This window comes from Carassius auratus, chromosome 41 (genome assembly GCF_003368295.1).
Source record: "Carassius auratus strain Wakin chromosome 41, ASM336829v1, whole genome shotgun sequence".
Classification (NCBI taxonomy): Eukaryota; Metazoa; Chordata; class Actinopteri; order Cypriniformes; family Cyprinidae; genus Carassius; species Carassius auratus.
The window spans coordinates 23,575,944-23,593,067 of record NC_039283.1 but is presented as its reverse complement, the minus strand read 5'-3'; the positions used below and the strand labels follow the sequence as shown (position 1 = coordinate 23,593,067).

The window sequence follows — 17,124 nt, the reverse complement described above, 5'->3', positions numbered from 1 at the left end:
TTATTAGTAGTTTGGACCAAATATCATAAGTTCAGTCTTGGTCTCATTAGAATATAAAATCCAACATTTGATGTCTCTGAGGCAGCACTGTAAGAAGAATACTGTGAAATTTACAGCAACTTGCTGGCAGCAATTAGCTAGTAAGTTGCTGTAGTTCATTTCACAGTATGCTTACTGTAAACTTAACTGCAGTAACTTTACAAATACTGTAAACTTTTTTTACAGTAATAATCACAGTACTGTGTTTCATCACCTCACATATTTTACTACTGTAATAAGGATTACAGCATTAATTTTGTGTACTGTAAAATGAAGACACTGTTTTTGCAAAAAAAATGCCATTTATTGATAACTTTTCACACTTTTAATTTCTAAATTCATAAAATAAAAATAGCATAGCAAAAAAAAAAAAAAAAAATCTTCAATAGGTAAACATTTGTCTGTTAACATTTCATTTAGTTTTGTATACAACAACACTTTTCTGAACATACAAATCAATCCTGTTCAAATGGATTAATATGTTCGGTTAAAATTAGAATGTATAAAAGGCAAATTTAATTATTTAAAAACAGCAGGATTTCAAACAGTAGAATTTGGTCCCTGAATGTTGTTTTTCTCCCAGAACTGTATTTTTCTTCAGAAACGGGCCTGAATTAGACAATTTCCTGGGCTGGAGTCTTCTACCCTGCAGTGGAAGAAATTAATTATTAATGGAAAGGTTTATAAGCAAGACAGATGGGTTGATGACAATATATAAAAGTTTGATTGGATCATTTGATTTAGCCAATCAACGTGTAATACAACATGTAATACAATGTCCACTTCTCTATAAACCAAAACTCTTACTTAAAACACACATATTAGGGCCTGGAGAGAAAAATCGATTCACCTAGCTATTGCATAGATTCTAAAATCGTTTATTTTTTTATTTCAGAATCTAAAATCTATGTTCTTGCTTGTAGATGAGGTTGACAGAAGTTAGCCACTTTCGTTCCAAGAGAGGATGAAATGTGTTGTTATCTAGGAGTATTAAAGTGTTGTAACATCCAGAGTGGACATGTAAAGAGACATGAGACTGAACACACTGAAAAGCCTTTGCCCTGCTTAGATGCTGAGAGAGAGATTATAAAATAGAGCTGCTCAATTCATCTTCAAAGACTGTGATCTCGGTCATCGTGACCTTTCAATTTGTCTGTCTATTAAACTTTGACAAAATCATATTGCAACAATTCATAGACGTTAGTCATGAAACAGCTTCACAAATGGTCTTTTAAATAAATATTTTTAGTTTTGATATTTTATATGCTCATAACAGTGAGCACAATAATGGAAGTGTGAAGAGTAGAGATGGGAAGTTTGAGTAATTTAGAAGTACTCTAAAAACCAAGTACTTTAGTAATAAAGTGACGAAAAGAAAATGTGATGTGCATGAATTTTAGACTTTAGAGCGGCTGTGCTTACTTTTCTACCATTTGCATGGTGAGTTAAAATAAAAGTTTGATGTTTAAAAATTACACAACAGTCCATATAATCCCAAATAAACACTTTGATAAGTATTTTACTAATCAGGTAGGTGGTTAAAGAATGAGTACTCAAATATTTGTTCCCATTCCTAGTCAAAAATATATCAACAACAAATAAGTGCTTACCTCTGGATACATTCTAATGTGGTGGCTGCCTCCGCAGGATATTCCATGTTAAATATATAGTATGATGCAAAAAGGACAGCCAGAGCAGAAGTGAATTCGAAACGGTCACTCAGTTGGATTTGGTTGGAGAACTCTGCCCTCGATGGAAAGCATCCACCTATTTGCCCCCAGAATGGACTCTCCTAAAAAATGAATTTGTATAGCATTCAATCTGATAGGGTTTACTGTTTGGCAAAAAAAACACTTTGCTACCCAGTTCACTTTCATAACATCCTCTGATGCACAGCCAGGTAGTGAGCCTGCACATGTATGCACATGTATGCACAGTGCAGAATTTGTGCACTTCATTTAGTAAAAATCTGGGTGTCTGTAAAGTCCTGATCATATAACAGAATACTGGAGACATGGATTACACAGGATGAGTGAGTGTGACCTTTTAAAATGAAGTTTTGAATACATGCATTGACCTCATTTTTTTCTATTGGATCAGTGTAAAATGACGTAAAACCTTGTTCACACAGTGAATCGATACAAATATACTAAACACTTAATATACATATATACTTAAAATGGGGATCTATTGAGTATGTCTAGTGCTGGGATCTTACCGAGCATGATGAGTCTTAGAGTGCTTGGCAGAGAAATCTGGTCCTCAACGTCTGCTTGGGGTGAAGTTTCCTGTAACACAGAATAAACAGAAAAAACACTTTTAGAAATCACAAGTACAATATTCATAAGGGAAAGTGTGTCTTTTGAGATCTAACGTTAGCTGGTTTAGGTTTTGAGTAATATCGGTACATGTAGGTCTGTAACGCACAAAATGTCTTAATGTTTGCACGTTTTATGTGCACTTTCTAGGGATTGTGTCTGAAGAGAAACAACATTCCTTGCATTTGAAAAACACTGTATAGTTACATGCCAGTTCATGTAATTTATGTAACGTTACCTGGATTAATTGTTAAGGCCTCTTTGCTGTAAGAAATGAATCAAATGGCAAATAAAAATACGAGTAAGATCTCGAAAAATCTTAATATATATATATATATATATATATATATATATATATATATATATATATATATATATATATATATATATATATATTATTATGCTTCCACGTGTCATGAATAAAACTCTCGAATGAATAAAACTTTCGAATCGGCCCGCTTAAATGTCTGACTCTTCAGGCGCCAACGTTAATAGCAAGCAAAAAAAAAAAAAAAAGACGAGTGAGATTATTCAAACGTCTACCGCGTCAGCACATACATCAAATACACAATTTCAAATTAATGTTATTCAACAATACTAAACGTTACTCTTTAATCAAACTGAAGACGTTATAAATGTACGTTAATGTTGCCAGAGAAGACAAATCTTTATACAGTATGCTCCCACATGTCGGGAATGGCACTTCAAATTAGACTATCAACAATCTTGTTTCTGCGGTTTGACTTGCGATGATTTTCAGAAAAATCATGAACCTATGAAAAATGTGTTAAGTCTTACCTCTAACTGCGTTTTCTGTCGAGTCTGGACTCTGGAGTCGGCTGGCTTGGCTTCACTGCTCCACACGCACGCACCCGGTGTCGGCGGTGACAGTTGACGTTAGCTGGCTGGAGAAAACTCCTTCTAGTGCACCAACAGACACATACACAATTCCAATTTAATTTTTATTCAACAATGCTATCCTTCTCTAAACTGATGACGTTATCGAATGTTGCCAGATTAGAAAATCGATCGAAATTATGCACTATTTTTTTTTTTTTTTTTTGCTAATAAAATGCACACAAGACACGAGTTTACTAGGAAGTGTCCCGCTCTTTTTACCTCTCTCTCTCTCAGTGCACTCTTGAACAAATAATAATAAATAATAAATTAGTTGAACAAATAGTTAACTTGACTAGAGTAAACTGTGGAAATAAATCAGCAAAGTTACCTTTCTGAAGTTAAAATTCCAATGAAAGTGTGGAATCTAGCTTTTCAGCTTTCCATTTCTGGGGGAAAAAAAATCCTCTAGAAATTGCTGCATTGTGATTCACAGAAAAAAATATTTTTACTGTAGAATTTCCCACCATTGAAAATTGACCATGATGCTTTGCAGATCTACAGTAACATGCTGTATACAGGTTTTACAGTAAGCATTTGCCCGTTTTACAGTAATAATGCTGTGAAAACTACAGAAATTTGTTACAGTGAGGCAAACAGAAGTTTCAAAGGTCCCGTTCTTCGTGATCCCATGTTTTAAACTTTAGTTAGTGTATAATGTTGTTGTTAGAGTATAAATAATATCTGTAATATTCTAAAGCTCAAAGTTCAATGCCATGCGAGATATTTTATTTAACAGAATTCGCCTACAAAAACCGACCCATTTGGATTACATCCTACCATCCCTGTTTAGCTTTGTTAACTAGATGTTAGGGCTGTGCAAAAAAATCGAATGCGATTTTCATGCGCATCTCGTCTGTAAAAACTCTCCTGTGATTATAAGTACATCTCCCGTATGTGCGTTCTTTTACTGTCTATGGTTCAGATCAGGATTGCCAGGTTTTCAAAACAAATCCTACCCTCTTGCTTCTCAAAAATAGTCCAATCGCGTTTCCAGGAGGTCAGCGTGCGCTCAGCTGGTGTCGAATCACAAGACAGGAACCGCTGGCACAATCAGAACTCGTTACGTATTTCTGAAGGAGGAACTTTATAGATCAAGGAAGACATCAGCCTTTTTTTTATGACTGTGAAAACAGCGGCATACAGATGAATTGTGTGAAGATGAAGGTGAATTGTGTGAAAAATACTGTGTTTTTTTACACCTGAAACATGAACACATGCTATATTGCACACTGTAAACACTATCAAAGCTTCAAAAAAGCATGAAAAACAGGACCTTTAAAAGATTGGCATGTTTCCGTTTCAATGGCAAATAAATTTATGTGTCATCTGCATAACAGAGAAAGAACCTCAAGGCTCTATTCTTGGCCCAATGCTATTTTCCATGTATATGCTCCCATTAGGGTCCATTCTCAGAACATTTAGTTTCCCTCAAGTTTAGGGACTCCAAATGGAAGGGGTAGCCTACTGATGAGGAAACAAAGTCACCAAGGTGGACAGAAAAAGTCCTGGAAGTGAAGAACTGAACCACTCCAGAGCAGTACCCTTAATACTGACAACATGTTCCAACCGGGAAAATAGGATATTATGATCATTGGTGTCAAATGCAAAAGTCAGATCTAATATCATAAGAATGGCTTAATCTCCTGATTCAGTGACCAATAAAAGGTCATTAAAAACCTTTAAAAGTGCCATTTCTGTGCCATGAAGAGCTTTCTAAAAATCTGTGCATGTCTAAGAAAGACTACAACTGTAGCCTACACAGACACATTTCTCTAGTATTATAAAAGTTTATAATTACAGAGAACAATAGCGTCCAGGTTGGATTTTTATTTGTATTTTTTTAATCAGAGGTTGAACCACAGCATGTTTAAAATCTGAAGGAACAATATCTTCAAACTGCTATTAAAAAGTGAAAGTGAAGTGACAATTCAGCCAAGTATGGTGACCCATACTCAGAATTTGTGCTCTGCATTTAACCCATCCGAAATGCGCGCGCACACACACACACACACACACACACACACACACCAGCGCCAAGGGAGCAGTTGGGGGTTCGATGCCTTGCTCAAGGGCACCTAAGTCGTGGTATTGAAGGTAGAGAGAGAGCTGTTCATGCACTACCCCCACCCACAATTCCATCCGGCCCGAGACTAGAACTCACAACCCTTCGATTGGGAGTCCAACCCTCTAACCATTAGGCCACGACTTCCCCGTAATTAATTATTTCTTGAACTACAGGCCCAATTGTATAAAAATGTCATTTGAAAAACGAAGACAAAAATATATACATTAACCAAAAGATATTGAAGAAATAGTAAGTAATGCTATATCGAATTCATTCACTCATTCACTAAAGAACTGGCTCAGTAATCCGTTGGAGAATGGACACGAGGCCATGCGTTCAGATAAGAGCAACCGCTAGATGTCGCTGTGATACAGCAAGTTCAGCTGTGAGCCAGACGAGCTTTGAAAGCGGGCTATAATTCATATAATAGGCTTTTATGGTTAACTTGTTGATTTAAATGGATATTCAATCATATTTATAATATTTAAGCGGTTCTAAGTGTCTCTTCACGATTAGTTGTTTAAATGAATAATAAATTAAAAAGAGGAATGACTCAAATAATTGTAATTTACTTTAAGATGCACGTGTTCACTATATGTAAATTATTTATTTATTTTTTAAAACAAAATCTACAGTTGCGACAAAAAGTTTTGGGACAATTAGAAGTTGCACACTTAAGAATGTATAAATGTTGCATAACATAACAAAACATTTATGTGGAAGAAAATAGCAGTTTATTTCGCATAATTAGTTTGTTGGTTTTAAAATTAATAATAAAAAGAAAAAAGATTTAGAGTCAATAAAATGATTTTGGGTCCAGTTTTTATAATTTTAAAATAGCTTACAAAAGTACATTTAGATCTCAGAAGATCTGAGAAAATGTATAGAATCACTGGTTTCAGGTGCCATTTTGTTCAAGATTTATTTCAAATGCATTAAAATTCATACATTTTAAGTGTGGCTTAAGTGTCTTAAAAATACTTTTTGTGAAAAGTTTAATAAGTGGTGTGTGTTTACTATGAAATTCTTGATGGTACCACAATAAGTTGGATAGAGCTCTTTAAGTGAAGCTGAAGGAACTAAAGCAACAGGAATCTGTTTAGTCTGGAACATGCTGAGAATTAGGCTTGTGAGGTTTCTCTTCATCTCCAGACCGCCAGAGCAGACATCTCAACAGGGCATCTGAAGGAGGAACCGTTTGTTTTCACTGTCTTTTTTTACTTGTAGGCCTTGGGATCAGAAAGATGCTTACTTTCACTGGAAAGCATGCATGAGAACCTGACAAATGCAATGTCTTACTCACAGTTTGACTTGTTTCCTTAGAAGAAGAAAAAATAGCTTGTTATAAATGATCTAATACAAAATATCTGTTTTTATTTATATAACATCACATGTATTATCAATATGTAATAAAAAGTAATTATATTAGTTATTAAAAATTATTATTAAAATATAAATAACTTTATAAAAGATAATTCTAGATTATTAAAAATGATAGATTATCCAATTAAAGTCAAACAATAGATTATATATATATATCTTTGTGTGTGTGTGTATATATATATATATATATATATATATATATATATATATATATATACACAAATAAATTAATTATATAATAATTCATTTATTTGAAAAGTACTTTATTTTAGATTGTGGATTATATCATATATTTACATTAATAAAGTGCTTTTTTAACCTTATATACTGTATTACAATTTACTTAATCTCTTTGACTTGACTTGACAGTCATGGTCTTGGGTGCCATGTGATGAATTGCTTTCCACTGCTGTACTGATCTTCACCATGGCCCTTCATGGCCTCTGAGTGAATCATTGGCACTAGACATAACTTAAACACAATAACGAGACTCTGTGCCCATCTTGAAAGTTATGGTTATGGATGCCACTGAAATGTCGGTGGTTGTTAGCACAGCTTGTGGCCACACTGAGGGAATTTGTTTTTTCACCAAACATAGCTGAGATCTGGCCCGTTTGGAGGGTGAGAGCATGGGTTCTGCTGTTAGCTGATGACACCTCCGGTCCAGCCGCTGGGGTCGCCAGTACACTTGGCCCATCATGAAAGCCAACAAGCAGAGGCAGCTGTATCATCATTTGGAAGGCAGGTTGAATAGGAGGCTTTTTATTCACATTTTTGTGTGGTTTGAGTTACGCACATAGATTGAAAATTGATGCATAATTAAGTACATGACAAAGCATAGTATACTAATATTATTTTTATTGTATAACATGAAAAAATCTTTCTCATTTAATATTATTTAAAATGCTATTTTCATCTGCATATGTCTAATCTGTTCTGCAAAAATGCCCTAAAGAGGTGATGACATCACATTTGAGTTCAGTCTGATGATAAAATGTACCATTATCAAAAGGAGATTCAGCAAAGCCACCCACTGACCACATGTACGAATGGCCTGCTGAAGAGTGAATCAGGGATCAGTGTTTATGTAAAGGGCTTTTGTGCCCTGAAGGTTCCCCAAAACTCTGCAAAAATATTTCCCAGACGGGCTAAAGACATGCCAGTGTAATCATGGGACAGTGAAAACTGGCTCACTTTCTCTCACTTGCTGAGCCAAGTTTATAAGTGTGAATGTGAGTGTCAAAAGAGTTTATGCATGAGTAAAATCAAATTCAAGTAATTAAAACTATGAGATAACTATGAAACAATACAAAATAAATGTTACCAAAATATGTGTGAAAATATGTATATATATATATATATATATATATATATATATATATATATATATATATATGGCGGGGAGCGGAAATACAAATGAATAAAACTATATAGCCATATATTTAAAAAAAACTAATTACAATAACAGAATTACTAAAACTTTAACTAAAATGAACATTAAAGCAATAAATTAATAAATCTAATTATAAAACAAAAGTCAATTCATATACATATATGTATGTATGTATGTATGTATATGTGTGTGTGTGTGTGTATATATATATATATATATATATATATATATATATATATATATATATATATTAAGCAGCACTGATGAAGAAGTCAGAAAATATTTCTTGAGCATCTGCATTTCCAGTAATATTTCACAATATTAGTTTTATTACTTAAATGTTGCCAAGATAAAAAAAAAAAAAAAATCTTACTGACCCCAAACTATTTTTGCACACTTTTAGTGATAACAAATAGTTGTGCTATTCTGTGTAAGATGTGTTTGGAGTGCTGTGTATCTCTCTCTCTGTGTGTGTGTGTGTGTGTGTGTGTGTGTGTGTGTGTGTGTGTGTGTGTGTGTGTGTGTGGTGCAGTGATGTAATTGCGTTGCAGCTACTGACTGGCCGTCTGTGTGACATGTTTATTACTGGCAAGAAACACATGCTGTCAATGATCACTTATTCTTAGGGCTTCAGTTATCTCAACATTACGCCCCATTAGTATTCTCTGGAAACCAATTCAATTAGAGCCCTCCTGGGTTGCACAGATGCCATTTATCTGAGAGAACAGAACATCAATCACACTGAGAGTTTATCAGCTGTCTGAGCAAAGCACAAGAAACGTGTGTCTGCTCCTAATTCCCTTTACGACATGCTTTATCAATCATTCATTTGATTATTAAACTATGATCTTCAAAAGTGACCCTTTGTGAATAAATAATGACAGAATGATGATTTTTGTGTGAGCTATTCCTTTAAGGTTTCTCTCTGTTCTTGTCTGTACAGACACACCTGCTCAGAGTGATGTGTAAAGTCTGCAGACCTTGCTTTAATCCAGATACAGCTGCTCTCTCCTCTCACTATCTACAGTCACCTGCTGCCTCTCCAAGGTGATCACACACATGTTATGTCAGCCTCTTCTTTATCCCCAAGATACACATCATGACTATTATGGGCTTTTCTGTGAAAAAGGAAAAGCAGCTTGTTCTTATGGTGATTTCTAGTTCCTCAAATCATCATAAATGTTTAGCTAAAACACACAAATGCAAAGATAACTTTCAAATTGTGTCTCTTTGAGGTGATAGACTTTTTGTTTTTGTTTATTTTAATAGTATATGGTGTGTGTATTTTTTGTCCAAATTCTACAAGAGCTCCATCTATCCTTTCTTTGTATGCATTCTAAATAAACCATTCATATGTTGATTTCTACGGATCACCAAAAAAAAGATATATATTTTTAATAGTTTTTTTTGTGTGTGTGTGTGTGTGTGTTAGTCCTATATTTTGTAAAAAATGATTCTCAATACCATAGAGTTGTAATTCTTTATTTAAAAAATAATATCATAATTATTTTTCATTTTTCTCTATACAATGTCCAAATTATCTTTTTTTTTTTAGTCCTATTAATTATTTTGAAAATTAAAAATAAAACCATTTAAAAACTACAATTAAAAATTATCAAATATGTTTTATCTGTATTAGATATATTTTTCAGGTATTCATAATGTTTACTATACTATCTATTTAGTTTTTTAGGCATCAGTGTGGTTTTGGGCATACGAGGGAATAAATGATTTAGAAAATTATTTTTGTGTGAAACTTAAATGATCATTTATGAGTTTTTTTTTTGTGTGTGTTATTTCTACCATTTAAACGTGATTCTTACTACCATAATATAGTATTTTTTTTTTCAAATTCTTAACTTATTAAAAAAATATATATTAAATCTACATTAAGGCAATAAATGAAATAATCTTTAACTGCATTACATAATCTCACTATATATTTAATTTATTTATCAGTGTTATTTTGGATTGACATTTGGGGGAAATTATTTTGAAAATTATTTTTCAGTGAAACTTAAATTACTATTTATTTTATACTATTTTTTTTTCACTAATGACTCTGATTACCAAAGAAATTACACTGTATCATTATAACTACACACACACACAAACAACATACCTAATGTTTCGAATGACATAAGAGGGAATAAATGAACTAAACTTTATTGCGTTCACAACAATCTGTGGCACTTACATAAAAAATTCTGATAAATAAAGATATTTTGGAGATAAATGCTGGCCGCTTTCAGTTGAACATTTAATCAGAGTTGTATCAAAAGCTCTTTGTAAGATGTGGTTGGAAGTTGGAGAGGACATGATTGGCTTAGTCCAGTGCAGAAAGATTGTTTCCTTTGGCCCCGTTCAGTGATTTCCTGCCCTGTGATCATCTCTTCCATACGATTAGACCGATGTGCAGAACATGGCGTCATGTGATGGGCTTATGCCACAAGCCGTCAGTGAGTGTGAGCATAAAGAGAAATGACCTGCAACAGGCTTTGTGAGAGACCGTAATTACTGGGAGAGAGCAGTTAAAACCCAACATAATTTACCACGAGATATTAACATTGGGCCTGATGCCGCAAAAGCAAAGATATTTCTGTCAGCAGTCTACGACAATATTATTTGCTGAAATAGCACACAACCTCCTCCCCTACACGCATAGAAACACACATGGCACCACAGCTGAGACACACTGGGTCTTTAATGCAATTACTCCTACAAGATGTCTTTTCATTCAAACCCAACACAATACACAGAAGGTTTTCTACAAAGTCGCAGCTGCTCCTCTTTAGTTAATAAAGAGAACAAGCACAGAGAACAAACTGTTAAGTAGTTGGGTGGCGCAGACGCGATAGGTTGAGAGAGGATTTCAATTTGAAATCTATCATTTGTCTGACATACGATCCAGCCAATGGTGTCCTGCTGCCCATAGCAGCTAATTATGCAAAATATATATTTGTTTTAAGCCTCTTACTCAGAGGTATACCTGATCATCTATAGATAGAAATGTGGAAAGCCAATTACTTTCATTAAAGTGGAGGACCTGATCTTGAACCCCATCGGAATGCTTTACAGAAGAGACTCCCTGTGACTTGTCAACACCCAAATGTTTTAATCTGTCCTTTCTCAGTGCGTATTAAAAGATTGTGAGTTTTCTGCATGGCTGGACGGCACACGGTCCCTTGTTTTACAGCTTTCTAAAGGCCCTGGGACACGTGGAGGCCCAGACGGGGCGGGTGACAGGGGCTTTGAGCTTGACTTGAGGTGGCTAGAAGATATATCTGAATATATATTCATAACAATTAAACAAATTTAATTCTTTTCTTGTTTGTTTTTGTTAGTATTAGAATTATAAATAATGATTTAAAAATAATATAATGATAACATTAAATCTTTTTTTTACCTGCATAAAGTCAACATATTAAACACAAAAAAAACTAAAATATCATATACATGAACTAATATAAAAAATGAAATTATATTCTGTAACTTAGCAGCTTCATTGCAAAAAAAAAAAACAAAAACAAGGCAATATATCAAAACACTAATATAAATATTCTATACATTTTAAGATAATATGATCATTTTAAAAAAAAATCTGTAATTTCAGTAGGATAATTTTATTGAAAAATAAACTTGCTTAATTGCCATGAAATGATCACAAATATAAAAACATTAATTGTCATTAATTAATTAAAACAATGTTTTCCCCTAATAATAAAAAAAGAGGTTACAAAAAAATTAAAAGAAGAATTTATGAAAATCAATTATACTTTTGATCAAAAGTAAAGGCATCTGATTTGGGGGTGAATATTACTCTTACATATGAATGGCTTCATATAAACCTGTAAGATTCAAATCATTAGAAATCTCAAAACTTACTATAATTACGTGTTTATACTTATGCATGCTATTAGTGTTACCATGTGTTTGAGTCTCAGCATAAATCTTTGCATGAAAATGTTGCCACATTACTCCCAGATTCTATCCTGACACTAGGCTCACTTGTTGGTCCCCTCTAAAAAAAGTGAGAAAGTGAGAGCACAGGTTCCCTCACAGGTAGAGAGCAGAGGCGTAATAGACTCTTTCAGCACTTAAGCGAGGCGGCGTGCTGCAGTAATCTTTCAGCAGCTTGGCTCCCCGCTAACAGGCCTGCTCTGAGAGCGCCTTTCAATTAGCACTTTATTATTGCAGAGGCCCCACAGCACCAGGCGCTGATAGCCACATGCCAATACTGCTACTGACACTTCAGGGGTAAACGCTGTCACTGGGGGCGGCTGGCATCGAATTGAGGGACTGACACCTCTCACTTACACCCCCGCTGGCGTATGAAACAACTAAACCTGATAGCATTACCAAACTGTCACATTTCTTGCATGCTATTCTTTTCATGTCCAATCTCTAACTGAACTAAAAACACCTCTAAAAGTGTATTCTGATGCAAGCAACAAAAACATACTGCACTTCTCTGGCCTCTCTCTGAAATACGTTCACGTAAACACGTACACACACATGTGCACGGCACTGTCCCTCTCCATCCGGACCCTGGGTTTCTATCTGCCAATGCGCTTGTAGAGATATTGTTAGCATTCCATTTGCCATTTACATTTTCTCTGCTTGACATAATTGAAGAATGGATGCTCTTATGAAAATTAAACCCGCGGTCCTCCAGGGTTACTGTAACCCTGTTAAAATGTAATGAGATTCTTTATGCGTCTTCTCGTGATTTTTTATTAAATAGAATATCAGTATGACTAATTCCCCGGGCCTAAATGCAGACTGGGACACAGCATTATTGATAGAGCAGCGCGTAAGTGGTCTCCCATCCCTAGCCTCTAATGGTCTAATAATGCATTATACCAGTATCAGTGGGCCTGTGGCTTGCAGTGCTTATTGTCGATATTGAAAACACCTGGCCGGACCATTCATCAAGGTTAAATCAAGAGGGCCCATTTGTTCATTAGCCTGTCACTAAACATCTTTATTTAGTTTTGCCATCCGAAGGCGGATCGCCTGCCCTGGAATTCTGAGTCCTGAAGTCCTTCTGAACGGGGAGCGATGCTAAACGGTGTCATTCTGGACGAATGATAAAGAGAAACAGATTATAGTTGTTCCCGGAACACAGGCTATTTCCCTGTGTATGAATTCACCGCACTCATTTATCTGGCCGTCCTGTTTATATGGGAGGATGAAAAACGGGGTGTCTCATTTTTGTTATGCACACTGGCATGTACGAAACAGTCTGAGTAAAAGAGCTATGCCTGTTTTGCTCCAAATATTGACATGCGTAATGAATAGAAAACCAGACGTTAATTAATTATCCAAAATAACAGAGCAATTCTTCTGAAGGCTATTATGAAATTAGTGGTACTGACAAATGAGGTGATTAGTATTAATTATCAAGCCCACAAAAAAAGATAGAAGGCGCACATATGAGCGTTTAAGAGCAAATTACATCTCCCTTTAAGCCATTTATTACGACTAAAATCAATAAGGTAATTTTTTATGTTCTCCACTATCATCCTCCACAAATGTTCATCTGGAAATTAAACCTTCATCTAAAGTAAACTGCACTTTGTATACGTAGTCAATTTTTTTAGCCAAATGTATTTGATTTTGATTTTAAAAATGAGTAACAACATGTGAATGTATAAAAAAACAATAATACACACACACACACACACACACACACACACACACACACACACACACATATATATATATATATATATATATATATATATATATATATATATATATATATATATATATATATATAGCTGAATAGACAAAAATTCATTCATATACAATTATTTGTATGTACTGTATAATATATTTATAATATAATATAATTTAATAATTTATATATATATATATATATATATATATATATATATATATATATATATATATATATATATTATAAACACATAAAATATGAAATATTTAGCTATACTGTATATAAAATATGTATAAAAATATATTTAAAAAAAAAGCTAAATTTAAATGAATGTGTGTGTGGCTGCCTTTTTTTGACAGAAAACTAATGTATAAATATAATATTATAAAATAAAATATAAATATAATGAACTACCTGATATTTAAAATTACTGCAATATTACTACAGTGAAATATTTTCTTTTCAATGATAATTTAGCTTCTTAATAAAGATATATACATTTAAAATGTTAAGTAAGTTACATAATCTAATCGAATCGAATCAATAGTGAAAAGCCTTTCAAAACACCAGTCTTTTACTCTTACTGGTTGTTTTGTGCTAGAACCGGTGTTTTTAGAAGGATCTATTGTGCACTTCTGACAGTTTGAAATATAAGACCAAAACTGCTGCAGTTGGATATACTGTACACTATTCTGTGTGTTCAATTGTCAATATGCATCAGTCAACAACAGTCACTTCCCACTTCCCAGGTTCACAGAAAACTGAACAATGGCATCATAAAACGGCAGCAATTCACAGAGACTGTAAATGTCATGAGCAATGAGGAAAAAATAATACACACTCACACCTTGGCTACACTGGACGGAAACCACGACATGACAGGCAATGGGCGTTGACCAACACATGCGCTAGTCTGAACCCAGCTGCCAGGAGGGACACAGAAGTGTTCACAGAAGCATATATCTCTCATGGCCGCAGCACACGGGCGTCCACCAGCTTCAGCCGTCTGTCAGTGTCCCGGGTCACACAGACCAAAGACAAACAAACACCCGCAGCTGGACCTGCACCTTTCTCGGAAATACACACACACAGCATCACAATCTTCTCCCACATAAACCTCTGGCTTGGTATGGTCGCACTTGGACATGGTGATTTGTGGGTCAATGTGTGTTTGTTTTTGCGCAATTGCTGATTCTAAATCTCGCCGAGACACATATACGTTCGGGAAAAGGAAAAATTGTATGTCGCCAAAAGCTCCAGAGATGTTGGACCTGGAGTATATGTTAGGAAATAAATGGCTAATATAAATAGTAATGAGCATTACTGAGCAGAGTCACCAGCAGATGCCGTGTTTGGGTTAGTGTGGTGTTTATATTGAAGTCAATGCCAGTAACTGTGGGTCAAGACTGTTCTCACACTGGACGCAGATACTGTGAACTGAACAAGAGAAAAGACAACGGAAAAAGAAGTAGAGTATGAGATCAAGCCGGCTGAATATTGCTTCATATCTCAGTTATATACCTTAAGATGACATTTTTATAGATTCAGTACCTTCTAAAACCTGAATGACACCTTCTAAAACTGAATGTGTATGGATTTCCTTGTATTGTAATTTCAGATTATATAGTTGTATTATATTATATATATTTTTGGAAACACAAAGACACTAAACTGACTCTTTTCATGCTAGATATTAGTGTAGTTGCAGCACCAAGGAAGGTGATTAAAAACAACAACATCCTCAAACCAATGCAGAGAAATTATATAAAACAATTTAATTGTGATATTGGAATAAAATAACTATTCAATATGAACTGAGTTTAGTATTTTATCCAGAGTACTGAATCACAAGAATGAGCAATTTTCTTTAGTTACATTGCCAGTGATGTTTAACTGACACCTTAACTGTATTATGAAATAAATAAAAAAACGCTATAATTTACAATGTTTCAGAGTAAAACAATTGACGTTTCTCACTCTATTCACTGCAGAAAAGGAAACACTTGTCAGTCAAAAGAGGGAGAAAATGCTGTGAGATGTGGATTAATTTAGTAAAAAGGAGAAAATTATTCTTCATTCCTTTTAACAATTTGGCATGCGTGTGATGTAGGGAGAAAATTATTTTCAATTGTCTGCATCACTCAAGAAGCCCGAGGAGCTATGAATTGCCGGGAGTGATCTGATTATGTTGAGCCTAATGACTTGAATCAATCTTCACATTTATCCTCTCTACTCTAACAGAGACAATGTTCCTTGTCAGCAAATTTTTACAACTGGATGGCTGTCTCCTGTTTTTCTGGCGATGACAATGAGGTTTTTTGCAGGCCTTTATGTTGCAGAGCACAGTATAGCTCCCATTACAGAGCGACCTCAGCCATCATCCTCATCATCTGCAGCATCACTCTCTCTCTCTCTCTCCATCTCATGGGCAGCTTCTCTCTCGAAAACACACGCTCCGGGTCAGGCCGAGGGTCCGGGAGGGTGGGAGAGCTTCCCTCTGGACTGTTTATTTTCATTTGCTGAATGGCTGGGGACAACAGTCAGTGGTTAGCTGCATGCCTTGGCAGCTGCTGTTAAACAACTTACATGTCTGATGTCATGACGGGATTAGGGTGAAGGGCACGAGCAATGCGTTGATGATGCATTCGTTATTGAACTGATCATAATCAGGGTCCATAATGATCAACACTTTCATGTGGGAAAAGACATTGTGAGATCGAATCAGAAGTAGAGAGTAACAGGTCTGTCAGATATTATTCATTATGTGAAATGATCAAGATGAGATGAATTATGTAAACATAAAACCAATGCAGGCGAAGGCAGAAAGCATCAGAAAAAGAATTTAAAAAGTGTGTTATTATGGATTATTAATCAATATGATTCAAGAACACTAATAAAAGTGCTGAAAAAGTTAATCAATAAATAGGTTTAAAGAAACAAACTAATATTTTTGAGGAAGGTTTTATAATTAAGTTACATTTAATGTTTCAAGATTTCCTGTCTGCTGAAATCGTCAAAAACACTAATAAATAAAGCTTAATAAAGGGGGGGGGGGGCAAAGTTTTAAGACATAGAAGAAATATATCTAAAAAAATAAAAATAGAATTTATGCCGCCATTATTTCCTATTTGCTGAAATCAATAGAAAATATTATTAAATAGAGCCTAATAAAAGAAAATAAATCATTAAATAAATAAAAATTAAATAGAAAAAAAATCAACTAAATACAAAAAACTAACAAAAAACAAATATATAAGTTTTTATGGCTAATTCTAATTGAATGATGCCATTATCTCACATCAACTGAAATCAACTGAAAACACTAATAAACAGCCTAATAAAA

The 17,124-nt window shown here is 34.4% G+C and overlaps 1 long non-coding RNA gene across 1 annotated transcript; it reads right to left on the bottom strand.

Annotated features, from left to right (window-relative positions):
* Window positions 1-412: 412 nt before the first annotated feature.
* On the bottom strand, window positions 413-3,254 carry LOC113059685 (uncharacterized). Its single transcript, XR_003278130.1, has 4 exons — window positions 3,156-3,254; window positions 2,258-2,327; window positions 1,650-1,831; window positions 413-685 (listed from the first exon to the last, which is right to left on the bottom strand). It is a non-coding gene; the product is annotated as an uncharacterized LOC113059685 (long non-coding RNA).
* Window positions 3,255-17,124: the final 13,870 nt, after the last annotated feature.